The sequence below is a fragment of the Ammodytes marinus genome (assembly GCF_949987685.1).
Source record: "Ammodytes marinus genome assembly, chromosome: 21".
NCBI classification, from domain to species: domain Eukaryota; kingdom Metazoa; phylum Chordata; class Actinopteri; order Uranoscopiformes; family Ammodytidae; genus Ammodytes; species Ammodytes marinus.
The window spans coordinates 16581649-16592447 of record NC_137225.1 but is presented as its reverse complement, the minus strand read 5'-3'; positions in this window follow the sequence as shown (position 1 = coordinate 16592447).

Genomic DNA, 10799 nt, shown 5'->3' with positions numbered 1-10799 from the left:
CTCCTCTGGCTGAGATTAATAGCTCCTGCATCCAACACTGACAACAGCGTTTATGGAGGGAGGGCTACGGATGCCCGTATTTTAGATCCTCTCTCGCTCTCTTGCTTTCTTTTTATTCTCCCTTTTATAACCACTATCCTGTGATTCACCAGAGGAAAAGCGCAGAGATAGCATGTAGTAGGAATAGGGTAGATCACTACGCACTAAAGGAAACTGCCTGCATGGGTGGAGGAGAGGCGATGTCTCAATTTATGATCCACCTCCCACAGTTTTCTTAAATTCATCACCTAGATAACCTCTGCTGCCCCTCTGCTACGACTGATTGCCTTTGTCACCCACGCGAGTTCATTTACTGCAGCCAAAATGTCTGCACTTCCATAGCCGCAATATTAAAATAAGAGCTAAGTGTAAAAAATAAAAACATGTGGGTGACATTGACCTCCTCTTCCATACAGGATGATGGGCAATATGATTGGCTCTGTATGGACGCCATGGACAGAAGATAGAAATGACTGTTAATAATTCATCTATCTTTCCCACATGTGGGACTTCATCCGAGACATTGAATGGTGTCTTTGGACCTGAATAGGTTTTATTCTCAGCTGAATTAATTCACCTTGGGCATTGTCCTGTTGTACAGTTCATGAGAGGGGCTCGGGGGAGGAGCACTCTTAAATGCTTTAAGAATTCAATGTCCTTCAGCATTGAGATACACTCGGCACAATGTCCTGAGTTGCTATTGAACTGTGTATTACAAGATGACTAAATAGACAAGGCTTTAACTCAATACATCCTCACAAACTGTCAGCTAGAAAGCCATTGACAAACTTTCCAATACACTGGAGCAGCCTCGACACTCATTTCTCATTTGTTTTGCAATCACTTTGTCTTTCGATTTATTTTAGAAACACCAAGAGGGTAGAAAATAATAACGCTTATAATGACAACAATTATCAATAAGGACTGGAATTAACTTTTCCTCTTGGCAGCAATCTGTAGACTAAGTTGCTACGTATAAATAATTTCATCTATAATATATCACAACATAGGAAAGAATGGCCCTCAGCATTTTCCAGATTTCAAAAGTGAAATATTCAGAGCTGAAACAAAAATAATAGTCTTAATTCATACTTTTTTTCTCAGTAAAACCTTTCTAAACAAAGTGACAAAGTTCTTTACATGGTTGGACTAGGAGAAAAATAACATTTCAGAGCTGCAAAGAAGCAAATAAATGATTAACAATGATTATTGAAAAATTAAGTTGAATAAAATCCCTAAGAGTATCATAGGGTAAAAACGATTAAAACAGATTATAAAAAATAAAACCTATTTTTATATAAATAATATACTTAGAAAGGTGCATTAAATAATGTGAATTATACAGCAGTTGATAAAACATGATATAATGACAATTTCTTCTTCAAATTAAAGGTCAAATGTTACACTTTAGTGTCTGGCTGCAGAATTGATATTTGAAGAGAGGGAGGGTCAAGGTTTTTTTTTGTTGTAAACTGTACTGTAGACTTTGTAGGACAAATAAAGTATTGCAAATTTCATGTTAAACCTAATTGTTAACTTTTCTCATTAGTGTGGCCTGTGTTTTCCTTTAACTATTCCCACTGTCTATACAAGTCAGCCCCCAGGATATTTGCAAGCTGATTCAATAATATGAGAGCAAAGTGCTTGTGGTGCTGTCATTCATCAGACACAGAGAGCGGGATGAGAGCCAATTCCATTCCTCTGCAACCTCTCAAGATAGCAATGTTGGTAGATCAGTGTCCTTATCCTTGGGTGATACAGGACCCACCTTGAGACAAATCCCTCTCATTCATTCTATTATGCCTTTGAAGTCCAGACAACACCTAGAGTTACGGTCACTACAGGCATCCATCATAAGTCCCTGGACAGACATGCAGAGAAGATCAACCAAGACTCCTCCATGACAATTCATCACCTCTTACCACTTGTGCAGTTTCCTCTGATCTTCTCTAATGCAGGACGCACTGAATAGCAATTCTCTTTGACAAGATCTTCTTAACTATTACCCCTCTCTCTGCTTCTCCAAACACTGACGTCAATATGTTTGAATCTTCAAGGGGAAATATGTTTGCAGATTTAAGTTTATTACAAAATATATGGGCCATTCACTTTGTTTACAAGGGGGGAAAAAGCATAGAATAAAAGCACAGCTTTTTCTTTCCTACACTTTTGTCAAAGACATCAGTGACTCCCAAATTGTGGTCGTGCCTCCATGAAAACATGTATTTATGCTTTGCGGACAAAGCTAATTTCTGATCACAAATTCACTGAAGGCACAGCAAATCCACCAGGCAGCCACATTAAGCCAGCAAATGCAGTGCTGTTTAACACCCCCCTCCCCCACACCCCCACCCCGACCTGCTTTCAAGCCCCAGCTGATGAAAGAGATTGCTTGGGTCTTGCACTAATGAATTGACATTATTATTAAATGATGTTTGTAAGTTATGACCCAGTTTGCTCCCAATGCAGGGCCCACAAACTCACAGGCACCGCAAGCAGTTGTAAGTTGTGGAGTTAGTTGCAGGTTGGAGTCTGGCATTTTGTATCCGCAGCTCACTTGCTCTACCTTGTGGTCAGAAGACAAACACCAACATATATCCCCCTCGTAATGCCTCCTTATTAGAAGCAGAACCTTAAAATGATTAAACATTTTAATTGTTTGTAGAAAGGATTCTTGATCGTTTAACAATGTATCAAACAGCAAGTTCTATGTAAAAAATACAAATTATATTTATTAAATTAATGCAACCATCACATGTCGTGAGACTATTTTGTTGGCTGAAGTATCTAAAGGCAAGGATTAACCTAAATAATAAATATGTGCTTGAAATGGCATTGGTGACTTCATTTGGACTAATTGTGTCCCATTCTCAGCCACAAGGGGGAAGTGGAGCAGATGCAAGCTTCTCATCTCGGGGATCAAATGGTCTTTATTCATTTGAAATTCTGCTTTGTTGTTAATGATGTTGACGACAACTTCAGTCAACTTTGGATGATTGTGGAGGGTGAGCAATTTGACAAATGCAAATGAGTGAATATTAACCAGCCTTTTGACCCAAATGATTCTTGGGAAGAATGTGTATATAAGTTGCTAAATCCGTCTCTGTACTTGCACTGCACATCTTCTGTGGGTCATTCTCGCAGTGACACCTTGTGGAAGGCAACATATTTCCACTCGGGAGCGCTCAAACATTAAACTGCATTAAGATAACAGTTCAAACTACTTTTAAAGCATTTTGTTTTTTCACATAAGATGATTCAAATTGAATATTGGCACGTGTGTATCTTGCTATTTCCTCCTTATATTTCAATCATATGTGTTTTCAATGATCTTGTTCAAGTAGCTACTGTATCTAAAAATAGGATAAGATGTTTATTTTATTGTTTTACCCTGAGATAAGTTACTATTATCATTATGCAGTGACTTTTGGTTTGTTGTGTTTTTTGACCCCTTATGGATTCAAATTGCGGCGTGAGAACTGCAACTATTAAACACAAGCCGGTTCCAGTGTGAGCTGCCATTTTAAATGGATCGAGACACAATCTGGATAGAGAACGCTTCTCCAACAGAGGCGAAGACACTACGATCCAGCTGTGTCAGTTGGCTGGGACTTCTTGAGTTACTCTGCTTGTTATTACGCCACTGGGACATGTATGTTATGTATGAGTCTCCCAATATGTACAAACACCAACAAGGAAGAGATTGTGTTGCTCTTTCCCCAGGCAGTTTAAGAAAGTCAAACAACAATATGTATTTGTTACACAGACCTGACCAACATTTAAATGACCATCATTTTTTTGAGAGGAATTCAGAAACACCAAACCTCCTGGGAGTGAAGGTTTAGTCTTACAGTGTTGGATGATTGGCTACATTCCACTCTCATACTTCACTGACCAGATGTCTGTCCCATGCGTGTCTCCAACCATAATGTATGAGCTCTCCCATTCACTTCATCACCAACTTCCAGAGAATTTATCCATCTTTATCAGCACTGAGTCACACGATAGCAGTGCAGGGGAAGTAACTCTTAGGAAAATACGTCATTTTCAGTAATCTTTTTTTTTTTTTTTGGCCTCTCTGTGAGCCCAATCCCTTCAATGTATTTCACTCTTGGTAGGTATTCATGTTTAGTTCAGCATGTGCGACACAGCCCCATTTAAATTCCTTGGTATTCCATCAAATCTCAATAATAACACCATTCTATTTGGCATTTAGCTTCATGTTCCATCCACGCCCAGGACGTAATGGAAGAAGAAGTCACTTAATGTCTATTTTTTTCTTGCACAACCCTGCAATTTGACAAAGCTGGATTACAGCGCATCTCTGTAAATAGCAGTTGGGGGGAAAATATCATTTTAGGGCTCTTATGATTTTCTTTGTGCTGCTTAAAATGTCTCAAGTGAATATGTCTCATCATAGCGCCTTCTTATCTCTGGATGCCCATGAGTTTGCGAGGTCACTGCTTTGTGTACTGTTTTCACTCAGAGGTCTGGGTTTTCTGTGGACCCTGACCGTCTCCACTGTAAATGAATTTCACAGCTTTGTCAAATCCAGACATAGCGGCGGTATGGGGCTGAAGGGTGGGTGAGGAGTGGGGGTCACATTCCAGACCCAGTGAGGCGAAAAAGGAAATGATGTCACCACAGCCAGGACTACCATGACTCATTAGTTTCAGGCTGTGCTTTAATGTTGCACTTCATGTGGACCCCTGGCATTTGCAACTGTCTTGGCCGGGTCACTGTAACTCTGTGAGGAAAAACACCATGGCCATTACATTTCTCTCTCCACACCCAATTCCATATATTTTTCTCCATGAAAAACAAGCCAAGGCTTTGACCGTGCCTGTCTTAGGTGCACACTCCAAATTCAGTTCTCTCCCATTGCTAGTTTTCAAAGCCCATTTTAGTGCCTTGTTAGCGAGGTGTAACTTTTTACTCCTTGCCATACATTCCTATCTGCAGCAGTGGAGTATGGTAGAAGTTTCGCGCAATATTAAGGACCGATTATTATGTGTTGGCACGGGGGGCAGTCCTGCAAGCTAAATGTTTTTGTTCCATTGCGGCTGGTTTGAGAGTAATTCAAGATCATTATTGCTAATGTACATATCATTTTATTGCAAAAGCTCCAGGTATTTGCGTTGTGCTGTTGGTGGGCATTCCGCAGTGCTAAGCTTAAATTATGTGCATACAAACACACAATTTAAGTAACATCTAATGACTTCTTCATTACTCGTCACTTACTCGCAATAATAAGGCAATGTCTTGAAGTGTAGGAGGTGGACTGTGAGATTTAAGCAGCAGAATCAGCACATAGTGGGTTGGACCGAAGGCAATCAACACAAACATCTCTGGGTGACCATATGTGTACATAGCTTCCTGTGCAAATTGAAATGATAGGAAATCGTTTGTGAATATGCACGTAAGCAAACATACAGCAACCACTGATTGACCCCACTTATTTCAGCCACTGACTAAATCAAATGGGTGCCTCAAAATAGCCGGTGTGCGTGAGTAGATGTGGGCGTGTATATATTTCCTGTGTACAGCACAGTCTTACAGATCCCTGTATGCAGAAGAAGCACACAATATCAAACAGTGTAAAGGGCTCATGGGAAACCCCTCCAATAGTTCATTATGATATACACGGCGTTCCAAATTATTATGCAAATGATATTTTTCTCAGATTTTCCTAAATAGTCGATGCAAATGACAGTTTTCAAGTCATCAACCGTTAAAGTATGATTCAAATTTTATTGAACAAACCTCCAAATGATAACGGTATTAAAAAAAAAAAAAAAAAAAAACTCAAAATGCACCGTTCCAAATTATTATGCCAACAGAGTTTCAAAACATTTTATAGGTTGTAAAGAAATAAAAATGGTCATTTGTTGAATTTGCAGGATGTGAAGGTCATATTTAGTGAAATCAAAAGCTATTTCAATCAAAAACATCTTAACAGGCCAAGTTACATGTTAACATAGGACCCCTTCTTTGATATCACCTTCACAATTCTTGCATCCATTGAACTTGTGAGTTTTTGGAGAGTTTCAGCTTGAATATCTTTGCAGGATGCCAGAATAGCCTCCCATATCTGCTGTTTTGATGTGAACTGCCTCCCAACCTCATAGATCTTTTGCTTGAGGATGCTCCAAAGGTTCTCAATAGGGTTGAGGTCAGGGGAAGATGGGGGCCACACCATGAGGTTCTCTCTTTGTATGCCCATAGGAGCCAATGACACAGAGGTATTCTTTGCAGCATGAGATGGTGCATTGTCATGCATGAAGATGATTTTACTACGGAAGGCACGGTCCTTCTTTTTGTACCACGGAAGAAAGTGGTGAGTCAGAAACTCTACATACTTTGCCAATGTCATTTCCACACCGTCAGGGACCCTAAAGGGGCCTACCAGCTCTCTCCCCATGATTCCGGCCCAAAACATAGTGTATGATTGAAGTCAAGGTAGCCTGTGGGGGAATGAATGATAAAGGATTTTGGGGTTAGTCTTTCCAAGACAGATATATCTTCTAGCTTGTCCGGTCCAGATTAAAGGACTTCCCCACAACAACATAAAATAGTCCAGCTGTTTTTTTAGTATTTATAAGCATGCCAACATACAGACAATCAATTCATTATGAGGCCATTTCAGGATATGGCATGATGCATTGTAGGTGGAGACATTCAGTAAATGTATTTAGAAGTATGAAACTAAAGGATGTTATACAAATAAAGTTATACATCTTCCTATCCTGCCAGCAAGGCCTCAGGGCTATTGTGTGGCATCACTGTCTTTAAAGTTGCCTAACATTAAAGGTGAATTTCCTTAAATCAAACCAACTTAAAATGGGAAATCATATTTATCTGCAATCATTATGACAACACAGTGTTTGCCTCATTTGCCCCATGTTTGCCGACTTTAAGAAAGTGCAGTAGGCTGAAGTGATAGTATACATCTTGGCAATTGTCATCAAGCCCGAGGAACAGAGAGAAAGCTTGTTGCGAGCTGCAGCATGAGTGATCGTTGGCTCGGAGCCTTGTGAAGCCATACGTACAAAAGTGGAAACACATGTATGCTTTCTGTGTGCATGTTTCCTGTAATAAATCATGTATATATATTTGGCACATAAATGAGCTCTTTGGCTTCTCCCCAGCCACAAAGCAGAACATATCAACATGCTATGACTATTTATGACATTTTTAATCGGGGGTTTCACGTCACAGCACCAGTTTAAGGAAAGTAAGTGGTGAAGAAGGATGAAGCAAGATACAACATGAGATGAGCGAGAGAAAATTCCTCTTGACCTTGTGAACCAGTTTCAGGCTTTGCAATCCCGGGAGGATGTGTTGCTGGAAAGCAGTGTGATTTCTAGCTTTCACAGCTCCCCTTGGTTTCTGACCTCTGTGTTTAAGTGTGCATTGGGGGTAGAAGGGAGGATAAGGGTGGTTGGCGGGGCTCCCATGTGTGCTCCATAAAGCCCACCACTTGATTTAGGCATTGTGTTTTGCACTTGTTTTTCCTGACCTTCAAAGCCTAAATTTACTCTGCCATCTTACAGATGACCTACTGCTAAGTCCAGTTTACTCTGTAATTGCATAACCAACCCTAATATTACACAGAGGGGGAACCAACTTGACCGATATAGCAGCGATGCTCTTCATCTCCTGCCACCACAAACAATATATAATTTGCAAGATGGCGCCAGAGAGGAATCCAGGAATATCAGGGAGACAGCTCCAGCCAACCTAGACATTTATGAATTAACTCATCTCTTCTGTGCAATAAACAGGTAATTTGGTCAATGGTACCCCCTCATTTGAAGATGGAAACACCGGAGGAGGATAATTTGGGCTTGGGTGTCTACCCCAGTGCCCAACATTGCAAAATACATCCACTGTTACCAGTAATATACATTTCTAACATGTGTTAATTGTGCAATAAGCAGCATGAATTATCTTCCAATTTGTGCTGTTGTCTATTTTTATTTTTGACCTGCTCACATCTTCTATGTATATGTTTATGTATGTTTGGGATAGGAGACATTTTCATATCATTTTTACTTAACAGCAGTTTTGAGATGGGAGTAATTTACTGTAAAGCATTTCCTTGCTTATTAAGCAGTTGTTGGGGGGGGCACAGACATCCTTACAAGTGGACAGCACATAGTCATGGAAAGCTCAGGCTTGGCAAAGGTATACTCCATTTGTAATTCAGTTTAGTAAGATGTATGCAAAATATGTAATGAAACAATAGTGTTTTTTTGTGCTATCTTGAATGTCCTCCTACGACGAAGAACATTTGTCAAATTGACTCATTCTACTACAGTCAAAATCCTTTGCCATTTGAGACACAGTGAAGATGGCAATGGTGGTCGGTCGATCCACAGCTTTAAGTAGTGTGTTAATCACTTTCATTCTCCCTATTAAAAGTATTAAACAATCTTTCAAACTTATCTTGAATTATTCCTTATTGGTAAACTTTCTCTCTGTATACAATAGTGTGTTGTATTGTGATATATTAGTCCTGGAGGTGCCCCTGATAGAGTATGTGCTATATATTATTGCATCATAGAGGGGGCGCTTGCCATTGTTATTTAGCCATGCATGTCCACCACAGCAGTTGAGACTTAAAGTTCAGTAAGCGGAATGGTCAGTTTTGCTAACTTCCTGTCAGTGACTGCAGTTAGCAGTCACCTCCCTCGTCCCCACGTCAACACATTAATGCACTGTGGTCTTCGATAAAACCTGATAAAAACCATCAAAACAGACAATGGGAAGGATTTTTACCTGCTCCGCCATTGTAGCTATTACACATTCACCCATCTGTCGCTATGCACGTCAGTGTTAATTTTGGCAGCAAATTCTGATTTAGTCTTAGTCTTAGTCTTTTGAATATCACACCATTTAGTCTTAGTCCTATTCTAGTCATCTAAAATATTTTAGTCTTAGTCTAGTCTAGTCTACTAAATATAAGCAGATTTTAGTTTGACTAAATCTACAGCGGACTTCGTCTACTAAGTGTTTTTCTTCATTGAATGGTATTAAATTTGAATATGCAATACAGACACAGATTTAATGGTTGTAATACAAAACATGTATTCTATTTCATTAGTAAAAATCTCACATAAAATCAGTGTACCTGACTGGATAGGGGGGAGGGGGGGCTTTAAGAGCCTGTGCCCGGGGGTCCATTATCTCATGATCTGTCTATGAACCAACTGGATTCCACAATCTTTTTTCTTTTTCCGGGGAGCATGCACAAGCATTATTTATAAAAATAAATAAAATAAAGAAAATATTTTAAAAAAGTGGGGGGCCCCACACTAGGTCTTGAAACGGGCCCCGAGATCGTTAAGGCCGCCCCTGGGCAGCAGCAGCACGCAGTTGAGGTGCTGATAAATTTGAGCAACTGCGCCTTCCTTTAAGCAACACTGCTGCCGCTGTGTGTGTTCGGACTTCTTTTGCATCAAAGCCTTTTTGATAATACAATTAGAGGTTTTAATTGAACGATGTCCATGCTTCGGAGTTGATTGTAACTTAAAAACAGAAACTAACGGACGGAGGTGGCAGTTTCACATGGCTCTGTGTATTCAAACTCGAGACAGAGCCTACTACAAACAGATCGCGGAACTTAGCCGTTCCCCTAGACATCGTTAACGGGCAGGATATCCCTGACTATCATTTTTGTCCATCATACCGCAGAGTTTTTCAGCACAGCGGCTCACTCCACCCGCTCACACTTGCGCGGTCTCCCGTCGATTTTCACCGACACAGGGGCTGTGTCTTGATTCAGAGACCACGCACTTGGTAGGACGCAGTCTCGCGGTCTATGAAGGCTATAGCCTATAAAGGCCGATTTTAAGGCCGGTTTTAAGGCCAACGAGCCTTGTTAAACGAGACTGTCTCCGCAGGTCTCCGTTTACGAGCATTTCCGGTTTACGTAACAAGCCGTTACCTTGCGTGACGACTCGCCGCTCCTGTGCTGCCTAGCAACCCTGATTGCTGCCAACGGAGACAGCCCTGTCAGCGGAGGAAAAAAGAAAAATAAGTTGTCTACCAGACGAAAAGAAAAAAAAGTACAAGAAAAAAAGAAAGGAAGATAAAAGTTAAGAAGATGGAGCAACACGTTGCTGTTTTGTTATTTTATTTTATGCAATCTCTGAAAAAAACGCAATGAATCTTGGGATATGTTGGGCCACGAAGGATACATCTGATGCAGCCTTCAAAACTGCTTCAAAACCGTGAAACGAAGGCTGCATTTCACGACCGCATATGAGGAGCCTTGCAAGGAGCCTTGCAAATGGGACAGCCTTTGCGCGCCGCTATGACGCAATCGGTCTTCAAATGCAGCCTACGAGGCCGGTTCCAAGACCGCAACCCCTGAATCAAGACACAGCCAGGGTTGAATTCGCTGCTTTGCACTGATTGGATTTCTTCCCAACTTGTCCCACAAAAAGAGTAGTTCTGATTGGATCTCTTCTCCAATCGTCCCGCCCTAACAGTTTCGTCTAGTTCCTATTCGTAGACTATAGTGTCAGTTAAATTAGTCTCAGTCTTCGTCATCACATCTGCCTTTTTATTTAGTTTTTATTTAGTTTACGTCCGTGAAAAAGGTTCATAGACGAATATTTTTCGTCATAGTCTTAGTCTACGAAATTAACACTGATGCACGTGCACCGGCAGGGAGACGGGTGCCGGTTTGTAGTGTCTCTCTTCTGATTGGTTATTAGTAGTGGGATCCCCAAAAAGTTTATTTGCCGATTGCA